We start from the raw sequence: 26,168 nt of genomic DNA on the forward strand, positions 1-26,168 counted from the left end.
TAAGCAAATTAATTTATTGTGTTAAAGGTTTAATGATGCTTGTATCTAAACCAATGTAGATTGTTTTAAGATAGTTTCATGCATCAGTTGAGGTTTCTATAAGCTACAATATGAGGTCCTAAACCTAGCATGAAAGTGCATCCTTGTAGCTGTGTAGGCTAATATAGTCAAAATATTTGCTTTGGGGTAAGTTGTACAATATGCCATGTGGTAAATTGAGCAAGTGGCCGCCATACCCCATACAAATTATGATGACATTTTGTCAATTTTATGCAATTTATCATGCATGTGGACTGAAGATGTGCATTTCTTTGTGTATACAAACGTTAAACAAGCAGGGCTCGAGCACCCTTTGAGGTTCTTGAAAGAGCAGCCAATGAAGTGAGAGAAGGAAAGAAGTCCTTTCGAGCAGATCATTTGTTTGTTCGACATGGTGGGATCTTTTTGTGTCAGTAAAATCAGCTATGGCGACGGAAACACCTTTATGCTCAAATATTGATATAATAACCATCATATCGAAGTAAACTGTCTGTTTTTCCCATGTGTAACTCTGTGTTGTTGTTTTTGTCGCACTGCTTTGCTTTATCTTGGCCAGGTCGCAGTTGTAAATGAGAACTTGTTCTCAAATGGCCTACCTGGTTAAATAAAGGTGAAAAGAAAAATATATATATTTTTAAACTTGAAGTCACATGATGATATGGTGTGTGGTCCTCCCACTAAGACTCAGGAAACCATGCAGTTTATTAGGCTACAGATGAAATAAGTTCTGAACTTCACAGGGTGGTGAAAGTGCACAGTGATGAGCTTGATGCTCCTTTCCAGTATGCTCCTTTCCACTTATTCTGGTAACATGAATATCGATGCTTGACTGCCGTTTGACAAATAAAAATATTCTCGCTCTTATCCATAATAATCTCATATAGACTAGCCTACCAGCACAGCCTACTAGCACAGCCTACCAGCACAGCCTACCAGCACAGCCTACCAGCACTGCCTATCAGCACTGCCTACCAGCACAGCCTACCAGCACTGCCTACCAGCACTGTCTACCAGCACTGCCTATCAGCACTGCCTACCAGCACTGCCTATCAGCACTGCACTGTATCTGCGAGTTGTTGGCAAGAGCACACGTGCCAAGACCAGAGTAGGCACATTTGCTATTTAACACAACACTTTAGGTGACAAAACTATCGGTACTTGAAAATGTGATGGAAACACATTAAACTTTAGATTTGTATTTGTTACATGAAAATATAAGTCATCACACACCGATCTTCATCTGCAATTAATCCGTTTCTGAAAACAGACAACTTGTGAGAAAATGTGTATATTTTCTTTATGCAGGTTTTAGAATATTCCCCTGACAATCAGTCGCCAATTGAATAAAAACCTATCTTATGACACTGACAAAAAATAAAACAAGCATATTCCTGTGTGAAACAGAGGCTGTGATAGAGTAGCAGAGACACACAAGGTCTTATCTGATGACATGGAGTCTGAACTTGCTAAACATATAAAGAATCTCTGAGACCAGTTTCATGGGCTTAGCAGCCTCAAATGCTGAGAACTTGCCTACGAATTGCCACATCGAAACAACATCACTGTCCCAGACAACAGGTCAAGAAATGGAAGCGTAAGTGATATTGAACAGGGATATCTACAGTTCAAGTCGGAAGTTTACATACACCTTAGCCAAATACATTTACACTCTGTTTTTCACAATTCCTGACATTTAATCCAAGTAAATATTCCCTGTCTTAGGTCAGTTAGGATCACCACCTCATTTTAAGAATGTGAAATGTCAGAATAATAGTAGAGAGAATGATGTATTTCAGCTTTTATTTTTCATCACATTCCCAGTGGGTCAGAAGTTTACATATACTCAATTAGTATTTGGTAGCATTGCCATTAAATTGTTTAACTTGGTTCAAACATTTCGGGTAGTCTTCCACAAGCTTCCCACAATAAGTTGGGTGAATTTTGGCCCATTCCTCCTGACAGAGCTGGTGTAACTGAATAAGGTGTGTAGGCCTCCTTGCTCGCACACGCTTTTTCAGTTCTGCCCTCAAATTTTCTATGGGACTGAGGTCAGGGCTTTGTGATGGCCACTCCAATACCTTGACTTTGTTGTCCTTAAGCCATTTTGCCACAACTTTGGAAGTATGCTTGGGTTCATTGTCCATTTGGAAGACCCATTTGTGACCAAGCTTTAACTTCCTGATTGATGTCTTGAGATGTTGCTTCAATATATCCACATAATTTTCCTCCCTCATGATGCTATCTATTTTGTGAAGTGCACCAGTCCCTCCTGCAGCAAAGCACCCCCACAACATGTTGCTGCCTACCCCGTGCTTCATGGTTGGGATGGTGTTCTTCGGGTTGCAAGCCTCCCCTTTTTCCTCCAAACATAATGATGGTCATTATGGCCAAAAAGTTATATTTTTGTTTCATCTACAAAAATTATGATCTTTGTCCCCATGTGCAGTTGCAAACCGTAGTCTAGCTTTTTTATGGCGGTTTTGGAGTAGTGGCTTCTTCCTTGCTGAGCGGCCTTTCAGGTTATGTCAAAATAGGACTCGTTTTACTGTGGATATAGATACTTTTGTACCTGTTTCCTCCAGCATCTTCACAAGGTCCTTTGCTGTTGTTCTGGGAATGATTTGCACTTTTCACACCAAAGTACGTTCATCTCTAGGAGACAGAACGCGTCTCCTTCCTGAGCGGTATGACGGCTCCGTGGTCCCATGGTGTTTATACTTGCGTACTATTGTTTGTACAGATGAACGTGGCACCCTCAGGCGTTTGGAAATTGCTCCCAAGGATGAACCAGACTTGTGGAGATCTACACATTTTTTTCTGAGGTCTTGCCTGATTTCTTTTGATTTTCCCATGATGTCAAGCAAAGAGGCACTGAGTTTGAAGGTAGGCCTTGAAATACATCCACAGGTACACCTCCAATTGACTCAAATGATGTCAATAAGCCTATCAGAAGCTTCTAAAACCATGACATAATTTTCTGGAATTTTCCAAGCTGTTTAAAGGCACAGGCAACTTAGTGTGTCACATCCTGACCAGTGGAAGGGGTTGTTTGTTATTGTTGTTTGGTCAGGGCGTGGCAGGGGGTGTTTGTTTAGTGTGTTTCGGGTTTGTTGGGCGTGGCAGGGGGTGTTTGTTTAGTGTGTTTCGGGTTTGTTGGGCAATGTTCTATGTTAGTCTATTTCTATGTCTGTGTCTAGTTAGTCTATTTCTATGCTTAGTTTATTGGTTTGACCTTCAATTGGAGGCAGCTGTTTCTCATTGCCTCTAATTGAAGGTCCTATTTAATAGGGGTGTTTTGTCCATGGGATTTGTGGGTAGTTGTTCCGTGTGTAAGCTGTGTGCCTTACAGGACTGTTTTTCGTCGTTGTTTTTGTTCAAGTGTTTTGTTTTTCGTTTCTTTAATAAATAAGAAGATGAGCATACACATTCCCGCTGCGTCTTGGTCCCATCCTTACGACAAAAATGACAGAACTACCCACCACCAACGAACCAAGCAGCGGGCCCAGGAGGAGCAAGGATCCTAGGCCAGGGAAAGAAGGGAGTGGAGGACGTCATGGACATGGGAGGAGGTAATGGCAGGGGACAAGACCCTGCCATGGAAACAGGTGGAGACAGCGAGGGAGGAACGGCGACAGTACGAAGAGCGAGCCCAACGACAGAAGCACGAGAGGCACCCCCAATAAAAATGTTTGGGGGGGCACACGGGCAGTTTGGCTGGGCCAAGGGTGTTCCCTAAGCCAATTCCCCATGCTTATTATGGGGAGCAGCGGATCATGAGAGCGCCGGTCTATGCTGAAGTGCGCACGACCTCGCCCATGCTTACGCACAGTCCGGTGCGAGCGATTCCAGCCCCTCGCAAGTGCTGTGCTAGAGTGGGGATCCAGCCAGGTAGGAGTATGCCTGTGCAGTACATCTGGCCACCAGTACGTCTCCCTGCGCCTGCTCTACGCACGGCAGCCATCAGGCCTCTGCACAGCCCAGTTCGCCCTGTGCCAGCACTCCGCCCGTGCAGGGCTACTGTGACTACCCATTTAACATTTACATTTACATTTACATTTAAGTCATTTAGCAGATGCTCTTATCCAGAGCGACTTACAAATTGGTGCATTCACCTTATGATATCCAGTGGAACAACCACTTTACAATCGTGCATCTAAATCTTTTACAGGGGGGGGTTAGAAGGATTTCTTTATCCTATCCTAGGTATTCCTTAAAGAGGTGGGGTTTCAGGTGTCTCCGGAAGGTGGTGATTGACTCCGCTGTCCTGGCGTTATGAGGGAGCTTGTTCCACCATTGGGGTGCCAGAGCAGCGAACAGTTTTGACTGGGCTGAGCAGGAACTGTGCTTCCTCAGAGGTAGGGAGGCGAGCAGGCCAGAGGTGGATGAACGCAGTGCCCTTGTTTGGGTGTAGGGCCTGATCAGAGCCTGAAGGTACGGAGGTGCTGTTCCCCTCACAGCTCCGTAGGCAAGCACCATGGTCTTGTAGCGCATGCGAGCTTCAACTGGAAGCCAGTGGAGAGAGCGGAGGAGCGGGGTGACGTGAGAGAACTTGGGAAGGTTGAACACCAGACGGGCTGCTGCGTTCTGGATGAGTTGTAGGGGTTTAATGGCACAGGCAGGGAGCCCAGCCAACAGCGAGTTGCAGTAATCCAGACGGGAGATGACAAGTGCCTGGATTAGGACCTGCGCCGCTTCCTGTGTGAGGCAGGGTCGTACTCTGCGAATGTTGTAGAGCATGAACCTACAGGATCGGGTCACCGCCTTGATGTTAGTGGAGAACGACAGGGTGTTGTCAAGGGTCACGCCAAGGTTCTTAGCACTCTGGGAGGAGGACACAAGGGAGTTGTCAACCGTGATGGCGAGATCATGGAACGGGCAGTCCTTCCCCGGGAGGAAAAGCAGCTCCGTCTTGCCGAGGTTCAGCTTGAGGTGGTGATCCGTCATCCACACTGATATGTCTGCCAGACATGCAGAGATGCGATTCGCCACCTGGTTATCAGAAGGGGGAAAGGAGAAGATTAATTGTGTGTCGTCTGCATAGCAATGATAGGAGAGACCATGTGAGGATATGACAGAGCCAAGTGACTTGGTGTATAGCGAGAATAGGAGAGGGCCTAGAACAGAGCCCTGGGGGACACCAGTGGTGAGAGCACGTGGTGCGGAGACAGATTCTCGCCACGCCACCTGGTAGGAGCGACCTGTCAGGTAGGACGCAATCCAAGCGTGGGCCGCGCCAGAGATGCCCAACTCGGAGAGGGTGGAGAGGAGGATCTGGTGGTTCACAGTATCAAAGGCAGCAGATAGGTCTAGAAGGATGAGAGCAGAGGAGAGAGAGTTAGCTTTAGCAGTGCGGAGAGCCTCCGTGACACAGAGAAGAGCAGTCTCAGTTGAATGACCAGTCTTGAAACCTGACTGATTTGGATCAAGAAGGTCATTCTGAGAGAGATAGCAGGAGAGCTGGCCAAGGACGGCACGTTCAAGAGTTTTGGAGAGAAAAGAAAGAAGGGATACTGGTCTGTAGTTGTTGACATCGGAGGGATCGAGTGTAGGTTTTTTCAGAAGGGGTGCAACTCTCGCTCTATTGAAGACGGAAGGGACGTAGCCAGCAGTCAAGGATGAGTTGATGAGCGAGGTGAGGTAAGGGAGAAGGTCTCCGAAAATGGTCTGGAGAAGAGAGGAGGGGATAGGGTCAAGCGGGCAGGTTGTTGGGCGGCCGGCCGTCACAAGACACGAGATTTCATCTGGAGAGAGAGGGGAGAAAGAGGTCAAAGCACAGGGTAGGGCAGTGTGAGCAGGACCAGCGGTGTCGTTTGACTTAGCATACGAGGATCGGATGTCGTCGACCTTCTTTTCAAAATGGTTGACGAAGTCATCCGCAGAGAGGGAGGAGGGGGGAGGGGGAGGAGGATTCAGGAGGGAGGAGAAGGTGGCAAAGAGCTTCCTAGGGTTAGAGGCAGATGCTTGGAATTTAGAGTGGTAGAAAGTGGCTTTAGCAGCAGAGACAGAAGAGGAAAATGTAGAGAGGAGGGAGTGAAAGGATGCCAGGTCCGCAGGGAGGCGAGTTTTACTCCATTTCCGCTCGGCTGCCCGGACCCCTGTTCTGTGAGCTCACAATGAGTTGTCGAGCCACGGAGCAGGAGGGGAGGACCGAGCCAGCCTGGAGGATAGGGGACATAGAGAATCAAAGGATGCAGAAAGGGAGGAGAGGAGGGTTGAGGAGGCAGAATCAGGAGATAGGTTGGAGAAGGTTTGAGCAGAGGGAAGAGATGATAGGATGGAAGAGGAGAGAGTAGCGGGAGAGAGAGAGCGAAGGTTGGGACGGCGCAATACCATCCGAGTAGGGGCAGAGTGAGAAGTGTTGGATGAGAGCGAGAGGGAAAAGGATACAAGGTAGTGGTCGGAGACTTGGAGGGGAGTTGCAATGAGATTAGTGGAAGAACAGCATCTAGTAAAGATGAGGTCAAGCGTATTGCCTGCCTTGTGAGTAGGGGGGGAGGTGAGTGGGTGAGGTCAAAAGAGGAGAGGAGTGGAAAGAAGGAGGCAGAGAGGAATGAGTCAAAGGTAGACGTGGGGAGGTTAACCTCTACCAACAGCCAGTGTAATCCCGTGGTGCGTTATTCAAATTCCTTAAAAATGCAAAAACTTCAATTTTTCAAACATATGACTATTTTACACCATTTTAAAGACAAGACTCTCGTTAATCTAACCACACTGTCCGATTTCAAAAAGGCTTTACAACGAAAGCAAAACATTCGATTATGTCAGCAGAGTACCCAGCCAGAAATAATCAGACACCCATTTTTCAAGCTAGCATATAATGTCACATAAACCCAAACCACAGCTAAATGTAGCACTAACCTTTGATGATCTTCATCAGATGACAACCCTAGGACATTATGTTATACAATACATGCATGTTTTGTTCAATCAAGTTCATATTTATATCAAAAACCAGCTTTTTACATTAGCATGTGACTAGCATGTGACTAGCATTCCCACCGAACACTGCCGGTGAATTTACTAAATTACTCACGATAAACGTTCACAAAAAGCATAACAATTATTTTAAGAATTATAGATACAGAACTCCTCTATGCACTCGATATGTCCGATTTTAAAATAGCTTTTCGGTGAAAGCACATTTTGCAATATTCTCAGCAGATAGCCCGGCATCACAGGGCAAGCTATTTAGACACCCAGCAAGTTTAGCACTCACCAAAGTCAGATTTACTATAAGAAAAATGTTATTACCTTTGCTGTCTTCGTCAGAATGCACTCCCAGGACTTCTATTTCAATAACAAATGTTGGTTTGGTTCAAAATAATGCATAGTTATATCCAAATAGCGGCGTTTTGTTCGTGCGTTCAAGACACTATCCGAAAGGGTAAATAAGGGTGACGAGCATGGCGCAATTCGTGACAAAAAAAAATCTAAATATTCCATTACCGTACTTCGAAGCATGTCAACCGCTGTTTAAAATCAATTTTTATGCCATTTTTCTCATAAAAAAAGCGATAATATTCCGACCGGGAATCTGCGTTTAGGTAAACAGACGAAAGAAAATAAAGCATGGGGTCGACTCGGGCATGCGCCTAAGCCCATAGTACTCTGATCGGCCACTTGCCAAACGCGATAAAGTGTTTCAGCCAGAGGCTGCCTCGATATCGTTCAGCTTTTTCCCGGGCTCTGAGAGCCTATGGGAGCCGTAGGAAGTGTCACGTTATAGCAAAGATCCTCAGTCTTCAATAAAAAGAGCCAAGATGAAACACAACTTGTCAGACAGGCCACTTCCTGCATGGAATCTTCTCAGGTTTTGGCCTGCCATATGAGTTCTGTTATACTCACAGACACCATTCAAACAGTTTTAGAAACTTTAGGGTGTTTTCTATCCAAAGCCAATAATTATATGCATATTCTAGTTACTGGGCAGGAGTAGTAACCAGATTAAATCGGGTAAGTTTTTTATCCGGCCGTGTCAATACTGCCCCCTAGCCCTAACAGGTTAAAGTCACCCAGAACTGTGAGAGGTGAGCTTATCCTCAGGAAAGGAACTTATCAAGGCGTCAAGCTCATTAATGAACTCTCCAAGGGAACCTGGAGGGCGATAAATGATTAGGATGTTAAGCTTGAAAGGGCTGGTAACTGTGACAGCATAGAATTCAAATCAACCTGTTTCCTGTTTCCGGTCACAACTTGCAGACTTGTTTACGCTGCGGTGCGTTTTGTTGCCGATCTTACTTTGCTACCTGACGGTTTTTTACTTTTTCATTACCGAATATTTTTACTTTTTCCCTCACTCAACTTTTTTCATTCAACTTTTTCACCCCGGAGGTTTTATCTGGACATGGTTCGTCAGGACTTCAAACAGCCGAAGCTAAGTAATATTAACCTCTATGGGCTAGGTGGGACGCAAGCGTCCCACCCGTGGTGCACTCCATCAACAGCAGGTGCATTTCAAGAGCGGCAAATTTGAATCCAAATAAATGTCAAAATTCTAATTTTTCAAACATACAACTATTTTACACCCTTTGAAAGATAAACATCTCCTTAATCTAACCACGTTTTACGATTTCAAAAAGGTTTTACGGCGAAAGCATAAATTTAGAGTATGTTAGGACAGTACATTTACAAGAGTTGTGTGTAATGTTTTGTCAATTCAAAGACAGGGTCACCAAAACCATAAAACCAGCTAAAATGATGCACTAACCTTTTACAATCTCCATCAGATGACACTCCTAGGACATTATGTTAGACAATGCATGCATTTTTAGTTCTATCAAGTTCATATTTATATCCAAAAACAGCGTTTTACTATGGCATTGATGTTGAGGAAATCGTTTCCCTCCAATAACCGGCAGTCAAGTCACCACCACAAATTAAATAATTAAAATGAGAAAACATTGGTAAAATATTATATTGTCATTTAAAGAATTATAGATTTACATCTCTTGAACGCAATCAACTTGCCAGATTTAAAAATAACCTTACTGGGAAATCACACTTTGCAATAATCTGAGCACTGCGCCCAGAAAAATACGCGTTGCGATACAGACCAGCCATTATGTTGGGGAGATCTAAAATCGAAAATACTATGTAAATAATCCATTACCTTTGATTCTCTTCATCAGATGTCACTTCCAGGTATCACAGGTCCATAACGAATGTAGTTTTGTTCAAAAAAGCTCATCATTTATGTCCAAAAATCTCCGTCTTGTTAGCACATGATCTAAGCCCGCCGGAGTTCACTTCATGAACGAGGGGAAAAAATATATTTACGTTCGTTCAAACATGTCAAACGTTGTATAGCATAAATCATTAGGGCCTTTTTTAACCAGAACATGAATAATATTCAAGGTGGACGAATGCATTCTCTTTTATAACGTATTGGAACGAGGGTACCCAACATGAACTCGCGCGCCAGGTGTCTAATGGGCCATCATCGTTCCATGGCTCTTGTTCGGTCAGATCTCCCTCCAGAAGACTCAAAACACTTTGTAAAGGCTGGTGACATCTAGTGGAAGCAATAGGAAGGGCCAAAATATTCCTCATCCCCTGTGTTTTTCAATGGCATAGGTTTAAAGGTAATACAACACATCAGGTATCCACTTCCTGTCAGAAAATGTCTCAGGGTTTTGCCTGCCAAATGAGTTCTGTTATACTCACAGACACCATTCAAACAGTTTTAGAAAATGTAGGGTGTTTTCTATCCATATATAATAAGTATATGCATATTCTAGTTACTGGGTAGGATTAGTAACCAGATTAAATCGGGTACATTTTTTTATCCAGCCGTGCAAATACTGCCCCCTAGCCCCAACAGGCTAACATGATGCCTTCTAATTGCAGTCGTTGTACCTATAATATACAGGAGAACGATCGCCTTACGGCAAGGATAGCTGTGCTGCAAGCCCAGCTTCAGACGCGATCGTTAGGCAAGGGTAATTTCAGTGTAGGAAAAGATGAAACAGCGTCTGTGCCACCAGTAAGTACAGATAGTAACGTTAGTATAAACCCCCTCGCACGGTCCCCGCAGCCGGACATCTTTCTCATGGCTTCTGGAGGGAAACGCTGTAGGAATGCTCAACCGGTGTCGCTTATTCAGCCGACAGAAACTTTCAACCTGTTCTCCCCATTAAGCGAGTCGGAGTCGGAGGCCGAGACTTCTCTGGTCTCTACTCCTCCCGTTGTGGGGTCTGAGACGCCGACGGCTCCCACCATTAGCTCTGACAAATTGAAAACCCTAGTCATTGGCGACTCCATTACCCACAGTATTAGACTTAAAACTAATCATCCAGCGATCATACACTGTTTACCAGGGGGCAGGGCTACCGACGTTAAGGCTAATCTAAAGACGGTGCTGGCTAAAGCTAAATCTGGCGAGTGTAGAGAGTATAGAGATATTGTTATCCACGTCGGCACCAACGATGTTAGGATGAAACAGTCAGAGGTCACCAAGCGCAACATAGCTTCAGCGTGTAAATCAGCTAGAAAGATGTGTCGGCATCGATTAATTGTCTCTGGCCCCCTCCCAGTTAGGGGGAGTGATGAGCTCTACAGCAGAGTCTCACAACTCAATCGCTGGTTGAAAACTGTTTTCTGCCCCTCCCAAAAGATAGAATTTGTAGATAATTGGCCCTCTTTCTGGGACACACCCACAAACAGGACCAAGCCTGGCCTGTTGAGGAGTGACGGACTCCATCCTAGCTGGAGGGGTGCTCTCATCTTATCTACGAACATAGACAGGGCTCTAACTCCTCTAGCTCCACAATGAAATAGGGTGCAGGCCAGGCAGCAGGCTGTTAGCCAGCCTGCCAGCTTAGTGGAGTCTGCCACTAGCACAGTCAGCGTAGTCAGCTCAGCTTTCCCCATTGAGACCGTGTCTGTGCCTCGATCTAGATTGGGCAAAATTAAAAATGGCGGTGTTCGCTTTAGCAATCTCACTAGTATAAAGACCTCCTCCATTCCTGCCATTATTGAAAGAGATTGTGATACCTCACATCTCAAAATTGGGTTACTTAATGTTAGATCCCTCACTTCCAAGGCAGTTATAGTCAATGAACTAATCACTGATAATAATCTTGATGTGATTGGCCTGACTGAAACATGGCTTAAGCCTGATGAATTTACTGTGTTAAATGAGGCCTCACCCCCTGGTTACACAAGTGACCATACCCCCCGTGCATCCGGCAAAGGCGGAGGTGTTGCTAACATTTATGATAGCAAATTTCAATTTACAAAAAAAAAAAACAATGACGTTTTCGTCTTTTGAGCTTCTAGTCATGAAATCTATGCAGCCTACTCACTCACTTTTTATAGCTACTGTTTACAGGCCTCCTGGGCCATATGCAGTGTTCCTCACTGAGTTCCCTGAATTCCTATCGGATCTTGTAGTCATAGCAGATAATATTCTAATTTTTGGTGACTTTAACATTCACATGGAAAAGTCCACAGACCCACTCCAAAAGGCTTTCGGAGCCATCATCGACTCAGTGGGTTTTGTCCAACATGTCTCTGGACCTACTCACTGCCACAGTCATACTCTGGACCTAGTTTTGTCCCATGGAATAAATGTTGTGGATCTTAATGTTTTTCCTCATAATCCTGGACTATCGGACCACCATTTTATTACGTTTGCAATTGCAACAAATAATCTGCTCAGACCCCAACCAAGGAGCATTAAAAGTCGTGCTATAAATTCTCAGACAACCCAAAGATTCCTTGATGCCCTTCCAGACTGCCTCTGCCTACCCAAGGATGTCAGAGGACAAAAATCAGTTAACCACCAAACCGAGGAACTCAATTTAACCTTGCGCAATACCCTAGATGCAGTTGCACCCCTAAAAATTAAAAACATCTGTCATAAGAAACTAGCTCCCTGGTATACAGAAAATACACGAGCTCTGAAGCAAGCTTCCAGAAAATTGGAACGGAAATGGCGCCACACCAAACTGGAAGTCTTCCGACTAGCTTGGAAAGACAGTACCGTGCAGTATCGAAGAGCCCTCACTGCTGCTCAATCATCCTATTTTTCCAACTTAATTGAGGAAAATAAGAACAATCCGAAATTTATTTTTGATACTGTCGCAAAGCTAACTAAAAAGCAGCCTTCGCAAATGGAGGATGGCTTTCACTTCAGCAGTAATACATTTATGAACTTCTTTGAGGAAAAGATCATGATCATTAGAAAGCAAATTACAGACTCCTCTTTAAATCTGGGTATTCCTCCAAAGCTCCATTGTCCTGAGTCTACACAACTCTGCCAGGACCTAGGATCAAGGGAGATACTAAAGTGTTTTAGTACTATATCTCTTGACACAATGATGAAAATAATCATGGCCTCCAAACCCTCAAGCTGCATACTGGACCCTATTCCAACTAAACTACTGAAAGAGCTGCTTCCTGTGCTTGGCCCTCCTATGTTGAACATAATAAACGGCTCTCTATCCACCGGATGTGTACCAAGCTCACTAAAAGTGGCAGTAATAAAGCCTCTCTTGAAAAAGCCGAATCTTGATCCAGAAATTATAAAAAACTTTCGGCCTATATCGAATCTTCCATTCCTCTCAAAAATTTTAGAAAAAGCTGTTGCACAGCAACTCACTGCCTTCCTGAAGACAAACAATGTATACGAAACGCTTCAGTCTGGTTTTAGACCCCATCATAGCACTGAGACAGCACTTGTGAAGGTGGTAAATGACCTTTTAATGACGTCAGACCGAGGCTCTGCATCTGTCCTCGTGCTCCTAGATCTTAGTGCCGCTTTTGATACCATTGATCACCACATTCTTTTGGAGAGATTGGAAACCCAAATTGGTCTACATGGACAAGTTCTGGCCTGGTTTAGATCTTATCTGTCGGAAAGATATCAGTTTGTCTCTGTGAATGGTTTGTCCTCTGACAAATCAATTGTAAATTTCGGTGTTCCTCAAGGTTCCGTTTTAGGACCACTATTGTTTTCACTATATATTTTACCTCTTGGGGATGTCATTCGAAAACATAATGTTAAGTTTCACTGCTATGCGGACGACACACAGCTGTACATTTCAATGAAACATGGTGAAGCCCCAAAATTGCCCTCGCTAGAAGCCTGTGTTTCAGACATAAAGAAGTGGATGGCTGCAAACTTTCTACTTTTAAACTCGGACAAAACAGAGATGCTTGTTCTAGGTCCCAAGAAACAAAGAGATCTTCTGTTGAATCTGACAATTAATCTGGATGGTTGTACAGTCGTCTCAAATAAAACTGTGAAGGACCTCGGCGTTACTCTGGACCCTGATCTCTCTTTTGAAGAACATATCAAGACTGTTTCAAGGACAGCTTTTTTCCATCTACGTAACATTGCAAAAATCAGAAATTTTCTGTCCAAAAATGACGCGAAAAAATTCATCCATGCTTTTGTTACTTCTAGGCTGGACTACTGCAATGCTCTACTTTCCGGCTACCCGGATAAAGCACTAAATAAACTTCAGTTAGTACTAAATACGGCTGCTAGAATCCTGACTAGAACCAAAAAATTTGATCATATTACTCCAGTGCTAGCCTCCCTACACTGGCTTCCTGTTAAGGCAAGGGCTGATTTCAAGGTTTTACTGCTAACCTACAAAGCATTACATGGGCTTGCTCCTACCTATCTTTCCGATTTGGTCCTGCCGTACATACCTACACGTACGCTACGGTCACAAGACGCAGGCCTCCTAATTGTCCCTAGAATTTCTAAGCAAACGGCTGGAGGTAGGGCTTTCTCCTATAGAGCTCCATTTTTATGGAATGGTCTGCCTACCAATGTGAGAGACGCAGACTCAGTCTCAACCTTTAAGTCTTTACTGAAGACTTATCTCTTCAGTAGGTCCTATGATTAAGTATAGTCTGGCCCAGGAGTGTGAAGGTGAACGGAAAGGCTGGAGCAACGAACCGCCCTTGCTGTCTCTGCCTTGCCGGTTCCCCTCTTTCCACTGGGATTCTCTGCCTCTAACCCTTTTACAGGGGCTGAGTCACTGGCTTACTGGTGTTCTTCCAGGCCGTCCATGGGAGGGGTGCGTCACTTGAGTGGGTTGAGTCTTCTACGTGGTCTTCCTGTCTGGGTTGGCGCCCCCCCCTTGGGTTGTGCCATGGCGGAGATCGTTGTGGGCTATACTCGGCCTTGTCTTAGGACGGTAAGTTGGTGGTTGGAGACATCCCTCTAGTGGTGTGGGGGCTGTGCTTTGGCAAAGTGGGTGGGGTTATATCCTGCCTGTTTGGCCCTGTCCGGGGGTATCATCGGATGGGGCCACAGTGTCTTCTGATCCCTCCTGTCTCAGCCTCCAGTATTTATGCTGCAGTAGATTGTGTCGGGGGGCTAGGGTCAGTCTGTTACATCTGGAGTATTTCTCTTGTCTTATCCGGTGTCCTGTGTGAATTTAAATATGCTCTCTCTAATTCTCTCTTTCTCTCTTTCTGTCTTTCTCTCGGAGGACCTGAGCCCTAGGACCATGCCTCAGGACTACCTGGTATGATGACTCCTTGCTGTCCCCAGTCCACCTGGCCGTGCTGCTGCTCCAGTTTCAACTGTTCTGCCTGCGGCTATGGAACCCTGACCTGTTCACCGGACATGCTTGTTGCACCCTCGACAACTACTATGATTATTATTATTTGACCATGCTGGTCATTTATGAACATTTTAACATTTTAACATCTTGACCATGTTCTGTTATAATATCCACCCTGCACAGCCAGAAGAGGACTGGCCACCCCTCATAGCCTGGTTCCTCTCTAGGTTTCTTCCTAGGTTTTTGGCCTTTCCTAGGGAGTTTTTCCTAGGGAGTTTTTCCTAGCCACCGTGCTTCTTTCACATGCTTTGCTTGCTGTTTGGGGTTTTAGGCTGGGTTTCTGTACAGCACTTTGAGATATCAGCTGATGTACGAAGGGCTATATAAAAATACATTTGATTTGATTTGATTTGAAATGAGGAGATAGACAGATGGGTCAGGGGAGAAAGAGAGAATGTCCACTTGGGAGAGATGAGGAATCCAGTGCCACCACCCCGCTGGCCAGATGCTCTCGGGGTCTGCGAGAACACGTGGGCAGACAAGGAGAGAGCAGTAGGAGTAGCAGTGTTATCTGTGGTAATCCATGTTTCTGTCAGCGGCACCACCCAGCCAGGATGGGTGGTGCAGGCTGTGCGCAACAGACCTCCAGTGCTTGTTCATGGCCCGGTGTACCCTGTTCCTGCTCCTCGCACTAGCCCTGAGGTGCGTGTCTCTAGTCTGGCGCCTCCAAATCCAGCACCACGCACCAGGCCTCCAGTGTGTCAGCCCAGTCCAGTATGTCCTGTTCCTGCTCTTCGCACTAGCCTCGAGGTGCGTGTCTCCAGTCTGGTACCTCCAGTACCAGCCCCACGTACTAGGCCTCCAGTGCGTCAGCCCAGTCCAGTTCGTCCTGCTCCTACTCCTCGCACTAGCCCTGTGGTGCATGAAAATAGTCTGGCGCCTCCAAAGCCAGCCCCACGCATCAGGCCTTCAGTGCGCAGTCCCCGTCCAGAGCTTCCGACGACAGTACCCCGTCCAGAGCTTCCGACGACAGTACCCCGTCCAGAGCTTCCGACAACAGTTCCCGTCTAGAGCTTCCGACAACAGTTCCCCGCCCAGAGCTTCCGGCGACAGTTCCCCGTCCAGACCTTCCGACGACAGTACCCCATCCAGAGCTTCCGGCAACAGTGCCCCGTCTAGAGCTTCCGGCGACAGTTCCCCGTATAGTGCTTCTGGCGATGTCCTACAGTCCGGAGCCTGCAGAGACGGCCCACAGTCCGGAGCCTGCAGAGACGGCCCACAGTCCGGAGCCTGCAGAGACGGCCCACAGTCCGGAGCCTGCAGAGACGGCCTACAGTCCGGAACCGGCGCAGCCAGAGTCGCCCTACAGTCCGGAACCGGCGCAGGCAGAGTCGCCCTACAGTCCGGAACCGGCTCAGCCAGAGTCGCCCTACAGTCCGGAACCGGCGCAGCCAGAGTCGCCCTACAGTCCGGAACCGGCGCAGCCAGAGTCGCCCTACGGTCCGGAACCGGCGCAGCCAGAGTCGCCGTTCAGTTCGGAGTTCCCAGAGTCGCCCTTCAGTTCAGAGTTCCCAGAGTCGCCCTTCAGTCCGAGGTCTCCAGCAATGCGCATCAGCCCGAGGTCTCCAGCGACGCGCATCACCCCGAGGTCTCCAGCGACGCGCATCAGCCCGAGGTCTCCAGCGACGCGCATCAGCCCGAGGTCTCCAGCGACGCGCATCAGTCTGAGGTCTCTAGCGACGCACCTTAGCCCTGAGCCTTCAGCTGGGGTAGACAGGTTAGGTTGGGGACTAAGGCCGGAGCCTGAGCCACCTCCATAGTAGGAGGATTGGGGAGGGGGGGTGTAGCACTAGTACCGTCGGTCACGGTGGCCACCCTCCCTTTCCCTCCCTTTAGTTTGGGATTATTTTTGTTTTGGGGTTTATTTGTGTGTTTTTTTTGTTTGAGGTGCATCCAAGGTCTGCACCTTTGGGGGGGTACTGTCACGTCTTGACCAGTAAAAGGGGTTGTTTGTTATTGTTGTTTGGTCAGGGTGTGGCAGGGGGTGTTTGTTTAGTGTGTTTCGGGGTTTGTTGGGCAATGTTCTATGTTAGTCTATTTCTGTGTCTAGTTAGTCTATTTCTATGTTTAGTTTATTGGTTTGACCTTCAATTGGAGGCAGCTGTTTCTCGTTGCCTCTAATTGAAGGTCCTATTTAATAGGGGTGTTTTGTCCATGGGATTCGTGGGTAGTTGTTCCGTGTGTAAGCTGTGTGCCTTACAGGACTGTTTTTCGTTTCTTTAATAAATAAGAAGATGAGCATACAAATTCCCGCTGCGTCTTGGTCCCATCCTTACGACGAACGTGGCATAGTGTATGTAAACTTCTGACCCACTGGAATTGTGATAGTGAATTATAAGTTAAACAATCTGTCTGTAAACAATTGTTGGAAAAATTACTTACGTCATGCACAAAGTAGATGTCCTAACCGACTTGTCAAAACTGTAGTTTGTTAACAAGAAATGTGTGGAGTAGTTGAAAATGAGTTTTAATGACTCTAAGTGTATGTAAACTTCCGATTTCAACTGTATGTCTGAATGTAGGCAGACATTTAAGAAATACAATATACCACACCCCCATTCCATGAATTAAACTTTGACCTACCAGCACCACTTCCACTTACCCCAAGGTGGCGCAACTTACCCTGCCCCTATCCTCAACTTACTCCATACCTGGGGTAAGTTGTGCTAAGAGACCACTTTTTTTAGACGAGACATTTTCAAAACTGTTATGTTTACATACATTCTGATTATTTCCATGGATACACAAAATCCTGAAATATATGTAGATATCTTTGTCAGAAATAATACTATATTTCCCTTGAGGTAGTGATGCTGAATGTAAAAAATGGCTCATCTTACCCCACTCTCCCCTACAGGGAAAATCCTGAATTATGCATTGGAGTGTCTACTTCCTTTTGCCTTGGTTGACTTGCTGGCTGAAGCTGCAGCTAACATCTGGCAGGGTGAGAAAACCCCCCAGAGCCCAGTGGAGGGAGGCAGAGTGGAAATATGACCTGATGTCAAGAGAGTACTGAGCTCCAGTCAAACCCCTTCACTGTGCCCCTGGCCTCCCCTGCTTCTGGTACAGACATGGGTCTCTATGAGAGGTCGGACTGGGTAGGTAGATATTAGTGGTGGTGTAGTTCAGCTCCTTAGCATGGGGGAATGTTTGGGATGTTTTATGATTTTTAGGATATCACATAGCCAAACATTGTGCTATCTTATGTCTGTATCTCCAAGGAGTGAACTAGAGAGGTGTTGATTTGGGAGAGTAATTTCACACCTCTTTCTGTTCATAGTGGCTTTACTTGAGAGAGGCTGCTGGCAGTTAGAGGTAGTGACAAGAGCTGAAATTATGTATTTTCCAGACTCTTTGCCTTTCTACATTAGTAAGAATAAACCCTCAATGTCAGATGATAATCACTATGTTCCATCAAGAACAACAAAAATAGCCCAGAAGAGAATATCTTATCATTTCTAAGGACCTTTCCGAGGACCTTTTCCCCATCTCTTGAAAGGAAGGCCTCTCTCAATATAGTTATTTGCTGAACTACTGCAATAGGTGCAAAGTCATATTCTGAAGCCGCTACTTTGTCAGTTTTATTTCTGTTTCCCCAGCACAGGTAGATTTTGATCTGTACCTGAGCTCTGCACCATTTGATACATGCACAGAGTGCGCATACTGTGGGATGCTATTTATATGGATTAATCCTCCAGCACTTTTTGAAAAGTTCAGAGCGGGTGCTGTTTTCCCTTTCTGTCAAACTCCTTTCGTCATTTGTGTGTTGAAAGAAAAAAAATCCCTAGCAATATCATGTTTTCTCACAGTTTTTCTATAGAGACAGTTTATTTAACAGTACCAGTCAAACTCACATAAAGATGCAGCAACACTTAGACAGTGACAGAACAAGACTAAGGTTGCCGCAAGAAGAGAAATGCCACTTCCAGCACGTTTCAGTGCCTCCATGACAAATCGGCTCATTTCATGTTAACACATCATAGAGTGCAAGCCTTCCAATGTTCAACACCATGTGAAATAAATGAATACAAGTTGTCTTAACCAGATTAGAACTACAAAGGGGAATAGAGTTGGTAGTGAAGCAAGTGTCATCAAGATGCATCCTAACATTAACCATACTGAGAGCTTTGCCATTTTTACCAGGACATTTGGGTGTTTTATTACCCCTTGTTCATGTTTTATCATTGCCCTGATACTGCAGAACGAGCCTCAGGCAGTCTATCTTTGGTGGCAACACAATTTCACACTCAATTCGTGCAAATACAGTACCAGTCAAAAGTTTGGACACACCTACTCATTCAGGGGTTTTCTTTATTTTGACTATTTTCTACATTGTAGAATAATAGTGAAGACATCAAAACTATGAAATAACACATATGGAATCATGTAGTAACCAAAAAAGTGTTAAACAAATCTAAATATATTTTAGATTCTTCAAAGTAGTCACCCTTTGCCTTGATGACAGCTTTGCACACTCTTGGAGAGTCTGACATATAACCCCTAACTTGAGATCAGTCTTCACCAATGAGAACCAAGAGGGGCCTAGCTTCATTCTTCATGACTGGGAAAGGCCTCGATTTTAGGCCGTAGAAAATCCTACATCCATCTCATTAGATCAGAACAGGATGGATCAACAGTGATTTATATTACTGGTTTGCATCCTAAAAAAAAGGATAGTTGCGTTTTGCTTCATAACACACTTAGCTTATTTGTGTACCCATATGATGTGGATCACAAAAGAACACCAACGGCTATAATAACCCTTCAAACAGGGAGTTTGTAAATAGGTAGAATGTGTTTGTTTTGGGTCCACACTGGTAAATTAACTTAATTAGACAGTCACCGATGATTTTCTTCTGAATAACTGGTCAGGGCATAGCACTTTCCATTCAGCTTCAGGCAACTTTGATACAAAGCTTGCTCACACCTGTAGTGACTACTTCTGTCACATCCATTGCTGCTTATCCATTGTTCACTAGTTATATCAATGTAATTACACTAACACAACATTGAAAAACAGAAAGCTTCCCACCACTAGATCACATAACTAGATGTGAGCTGGACTTGACCCCAACGCTGCCACCAATGTAGCGGAAGTAAAAGCTGCAACAGGGACACTAACCAGGGCTCATAGGTGGCACAGTGAGCTCTAACAGCCGTTGCTATAGTAGGCCTCTAGGCAGAGGCAGTAGGCCTACAACGCTGGCATTTGCCTTGTTACAATAGTATAAATATGCTTTTAACCATCTAAAGCACAACCAAATTCCAATGGAAAAACAATGTCAGAGTTGGGGTTTAGTTGTCATCTAAACCAAATCAACAAAGTTAAAATAGGAGTACAATGTCAGCTATTTTGTATTTATACAATTTAATGTGTTATCACTGTTGTTCATCTAATAGCACAACCAAATTACCTGAATTGCAGTTGAGATTACATTTAAAGTACATAGTGCAAGTGTCACGGCCGTCGTAAGGATTGGACCAAAATGCAGCGGGTATGTGAATGCTCATAATAACTTTTATTGAACACTTAACGGAAAAAAAACTAGAAAACGAACGACAGCTAAACAGTTTTGCAGGCTAACCCTAGCAGTACAAAAACAACTTCCCACAAAAGACAGGTGGAAAAATGGCTACCTAAGTATGGCTCCCAATCAGCAACAACGATGTACAGCTGTTCCTGATTGAGAGCCATACCAGGCCAACACAAAGAAATACACAACATAGAAAAACATAGAAATACAAAAACATAGAACCATACCCAAAAACCCTGATAACACAAAACAAACACACCCCTGCCACGCCCTGACCAAACTACAATAACAAATAACCCCTTATACTGGTCAGGACGTGACAGCAAGTGATCAATGCTATTCAAGAGTCTGCACAGATTATTACAGCAATTGTGAAGAACTCCACAGAGCTGCGACCCTTGCATGCTATCTTGATTCCTCATTGTTACTCATTTTAAGGTTGAATAAATACTGTTACATTTGTTTGTAAGACAGCCTTAACTTAAGGCTATTTACAGTATTACTTAAAGATTATTGAATTGTGTTTGGTTGACAATGCAACCAAATATCAACATTTAAAGGATAGCTAATGCTTGGATAGTTTCATCTGAGCCCCTGGCTTAATCATATTCTTTAACTTTTATTTTTGGTTGAGTTGGAGATGTGAATCCAACATATCATTTGTTAACTCGTTGTCACGACTTCTACCGAAGTCGATGCCCCTCCTTGTTCGGGTGGTGCTTGGCGGTCGACGTCACCGGTCTTCTAGCCATCATCGATCAGTTTTTCATTTTCCATTGGTTTTGTCTTGTCTTCCTACACACCTGTTTCCAATCCAATTAATCATGTTGTGTATTTAACCCTCTGTTTCCCCTCATGTCCTTGTCGGTGATGGTTTGTGATGTTATGTTATGTGGGTTTGTGTATCGGTGTGCGACGGGTATACTTTACCCATTTTATTTTGTATTTTGGTTTTGGAGTTGTTTTTTTAATTAAATACTCCATATTAACCAACTTGGTTCTCCTGCGCCTGACTTCCCTTCCACCTACATACACGAACATGACACTCTTTGACAAGTTAATAGGCTATTTACTGTATTGAAAAAAGTGATATTGAATTGTGTTTGGTTGTCAACAAATTCCAGTTTGTCTACAAATTAATAATTTATATGTTGGATTTACGTCTCCATCTCAACCAAGAATCAAATTTGAATAATAGGACTAAATCAAATCAAACTTTATTTAAATTAATATCAATTATTAATTTGTAGACAAACTGGAATTAAAGCCAAACTAAGTCAGTGGCACAGATGGAACTATCCAAGCAGAGCATACATCTCCTTCAAATGTTGATATTTGGTTGTGTTGACAACCAAACATAATTCAATATCCAGTTTGCCTACAAATAATAATTCATATGTTGTATTCAAGTCTTTCTCTCTCAACCCAAAATGTAAGTTAAGAATAGGACTAAATCTAATCAAATCAAACTTTAAATACACTTTAAATAAAGTTCTATTTGATTTAGTCCTATTCTTTAACTTAGATTTTTGGTTAAGATGGAGACGTGAATCCAACATATTAATGATTAACTTGAAGATAAATATGAAATCAACCAAAGCTTGAAACCCTAGGCCTATTGTATTGTCTAGTTTTAGTTGAATCCTGGGTTGAATTGAAACAATAGCTGTTGATGGCTTTGCAAATGCTATATGGGCCTAAATCAGGCCTTTAAAAATTACTTTAAAAACATAAGCATATGCAACGTTAACCAATTAAAAACAGTTATGTAGTGATAAGGTTTGTACATCAATAGGCCCAATAGATTATCACTGCATATTGGCTATGCTTGAATTGCCCTGCCAATGATGTTGTTCTCAGACCATTTTGAAATTATATTGAAAAGAAATTGGTATATGATCACACTAGTAATAGATAATTTGTTGTATTACTTATGAGACACAGATGAGTGAGCATAATCATTTATTTTTTTAATTGACTGATAGCCTGCATCTGTTAGTCAGTCTGAGGGGAGGGAGGGAGCAGCGGTGAGGCTGCCTCACCGTCCCTCCGCTCTCCCTCCCTCTGCTGAGAAAAGGGGACACAGTCTTCCAGCAGAAGGCGAAACTCAAGTTGCACTGCATTATTTCTGCCTCATGCACCAATTCATGTTGTTACTCCTACGCCCATAGAAAGTGAAGTATTCCTCGATATTAAAAGACATAAACCGCTAATAATAACAATACAAGCTTATCGGAACACTTTGCTATACTCATTCATCGCAGCTGTAGTGCTGGTTATAGCGTGAGTGGAAGTAGGAAGAGCACGTTTTTTGTGGCTTATAAAAGTATTGAATAAAGTGTTGACAGTGCTGAATAACTTAAAGATGAACTTACTCATAAAAACAGCAACTCATTGCTGTACTCGTTGAGTCTCTTGCTAGTCATGTTTTTAAAAGTTTTGACAGTATCAACTTTGCTGTGCATTGGAGGCATCTCTGTGCAGACACGGTGATCTGAGCTATCTGATTAGCCAGAGGTAGGCCTATAGGTGCACTTGATTTGCTTTCTGTGGCTGCCGGGTAGGCAGCGCTCTACTGTACCTTCAGACACATGAAATTGTTAAAAATGGGAAAATGTTGTCTTCCCGGCACTAGGGCTGCTGAATCAAGTGCACCTACTGCTAAAAGCGCAAAACATAGGAACGGAAGGCTTTATCGTTTGGTGATCAACTAGGAATACCTTGGAGATCGACCGGTTGGTGACCACTGACCTAAATAGTATAATTCATGATACATGAGTGATAAAGTATGGTTACATTTGATCTGCTCTGTTAAACCTACCCTTTGGAATGAGTTTGATAGCAACATTGAATATATTTAGTTATTAAGAGATCTCTCAATATAATTTTCATAATAGCACATTGGTAATAGTCAGTGGCAATTATAAAAGCTAAGCAGGGCTTGGTTAAACCCTGGATGGGAGACCAAATTAATTGCAGTAGATCAACTATCCAGTACAAGGTGCTGCCCAGCCAATTTTTTTAATATAGGGGATATAACGTTTAAGATCTGACATTGTTTCAAAGGTACAAATTCAAGCATATTTTATACAAGGTTTGCCTATCTTGAAAATGTGTTACAATGATGACATAATCCTGTGGTTGAAATGTCACCCTCAAATGTATTTTCTATGTAGATTCCATGTCACAATACAATAACTTTAATTCAGCTAGTTTGTGCCCAGTGCGTTGCTTGTAAACCTCCATAGAAGGATTACGTTTAATAGCACTAAAACATGAGCCATAAAACACACAGAAACTACGACCATGACATCATGGTTAGAAACTACGTCAGAGATCAGAGATCAATGTCTGTCAATCACCCAGACACAATAACAACCTCTTAGATTAAAAAAGCATCACATCAGGCTGGAAATGGAATTCCAGCAGTGAATTTGCAGATCAATAAGGAAATTATCGTATCATCCTATGGGCTCCATGGAGAGATAGGAAGCCACAGAGTTTAACTATGCACTCTCAAGTGAATATTGATATCTAACACTGCCGGAGAGCTAATTGGGCGCGTGGGGATTTGTTCACTGATTAATCGTGAAAACTCTAAGCCTCTATGCTAATGGCCTACCTAATGTGTGGGCAAGTTGTACTTGGCCGTCATTTACTGCTCTGTGTCTCATCCTCTACCAAATCCTCTCTCTCCGTTGCGTCCCTGCAGATTTCTTTACCAGAATCAGAATCTATTAAAAGACTTACAGCTTCATTAGCTTTATTGAAATTCTGCGGTTCCCCTCTACGACAGGTTTGTGGGGGCTGGATTGCACATTGATGTCAATACTCGGAACCGTTCCAGATCCAGCGATAGCTCCCATTTAGACATGCGACACGACTGACTGCAGGTGGTGAATACATTCCAGTGCCTTTTGCTTTCCTGCTCCAGCTATAAAGAACATCTGCATTAGTGCGATTGCACTAAAAGGAGATATGGGTTATAGGATGAAATGAATCATTCTTTTTTTGAGTTGTAATTACTGAAGTGTTTGTGTACTGCCTGTCACTCCTGATTCCATTGGGGTTGGAACTAGTATGCATTGCACCGATAAAAATGAAAAAATATAGTTTTAAAGATAGTCATTCATGTGTATATGTCACCAAGCAGACAAAGGGTACTCTAAAGACTGCTTTTGGAGAACAAATGGTAAGCATTTCTTTACATGGTCAATGGTTACCCTTTGCAACAATGTAAACTAACCATTAAAAACCATGCTAATGAACTTATTTTGTCTGATAAAAACTCTAGATACCCATTGACGTTGAGGGTCATCATGGCTTCCTGTAGTGTCCCTCAGTGGAGCTGCCCTTACAGTAGCTGCCCAGGCCTGTTTTGAAGAAGCGGCTTTTGTCCCTCAATGAATATGGATGAGCCACTGCTGTGGGACTAGCTGGGAACTATGTAATCAATGCATATCAAAGCTGTCTTAGCTTGTTCATCCAGCTAATTAGAGGAAAGCTGGGAACATATGGTGCACACTTGCATTGTTGAATGGGCTGAGTAATGACTTTGGCTACGTTTTGTGACGCCTGCAAAATGTATTTTTCATCCAACTATTTAGGCATGCAGCATAATGTGAGTTGTCTTGCCTTATGAGCCGTTTGGGTCTTGCACGACTTGCAGTTGTTTGCAAATCGGTGTGGTGTATAAAGTTGACATCTGGTTAGAGAACTTAAAGATAAAGTGTGACAACATTGGCAGTGCTAACAGTTATGGTCATGAATGGAGGTGTGTTTCTGTCTGAAACACATTTAGGGGACAAACTACTATATACTACATAGTAAGTATTTGCTATTACAGGGGATACAGTTGAAGTCGAAAGTTTACATACACCTTAGCCAAATACATTTAAACTCAGTTTTTCACAATCCCTGACATTTAATCCAAGTAAAAATTCCCTGTCTTAGGTCAGTTAGGATCACCACTTTATTTTAATAATGTGAAATGTCAGAATAATAGTAGAGAATGATTTATTTCAGCTTTTATTTCTTTCATCACATTCCCAGTGGGTCAGAAGTTTACATATACTCAATTAGTATTTGGTAGCATTGCCATTAAATTGTTTCACTTGGGTCAAACGTTTCGGGTAACCTTCCACAAGCTTCCCACAATAAGTTGGGTGAATTTTGGTCCATTCCTCCTGACAGTGCTGGTGTAACTGAGTCAGGTTTGTAGGCCTCCTTGCTCGCACACGCTTTTTCAGTTATGCCCACAAATTTTCTATGGGATTGAGGTCAGGGCTTTGTGATGGCCACTCCAATACCTTGACTTTGTTGTCCTTAAGCCATTTTGCCACAACTTTGGAAGTATGCTTGGGGTCATTGTCCATTTGGAAGACCCATTTGCGACCAAGCTTTAACTTCCTGACTGATGAGACGTTGCTTCAATCCTCCGTCATGATGCCATCTATTTTGTGAAGTGCACAATTTTTTGTCACGAAATGCGCTCGCGCGTTACCCTTCGGATACTGACCTGAACGCACAAACAAAACGGAGGTATTTGGATATAACTATGGATTATTTTGAACCAAAACAACATTTGTTGTTGAAGTAGAAGTCCTGGGAGTGCATTCTGACGAAGAACAGCAAAGGTAATCCAATTTTTCTTATAGTAAATCTGAGTTTGGTGAGGGCCAAACTTGGTGGGTGTCAAATTAGCTAGCCGTGATGGCCGGGCTATCTACTCAGAATATTGCAAATGTGCTTTCGCCGAAAAGCTATTTTAAAATCTGACACCGCGATTGCCTAAAGGAGTTCTGTATCTATAATTCTTAAAATAATTGTTATGTACTTTGTGAACGTTAATCGTGAGTAATTAAGTAAATTCACCGGAAGTTTGCGGTGGGTATGCTAGTTCTGAACATCACATGCTAATGTAAAAAGCTGGTTTTTGATATAAATATGAACTTGATTGAACAAAACATGCATGTATTGTATAACATAATGTCCTAGGAGTGTCATCTGA

The sequence above is a fragment of the Salmo salar genome, chromosome ssa15, assembly GCF_905237065.1.
Source record: "Salmo salar chromosome ssa15, Ssal_v3.1, whole genome shotgun sequence".
NCBI classification, from domain to species: domain Eukaryota; kingdom Metazoa; phylum Chordata; class Actinopteri; order Salmoniformes; family Salmonidae; genus Salmo; species Salmo salar.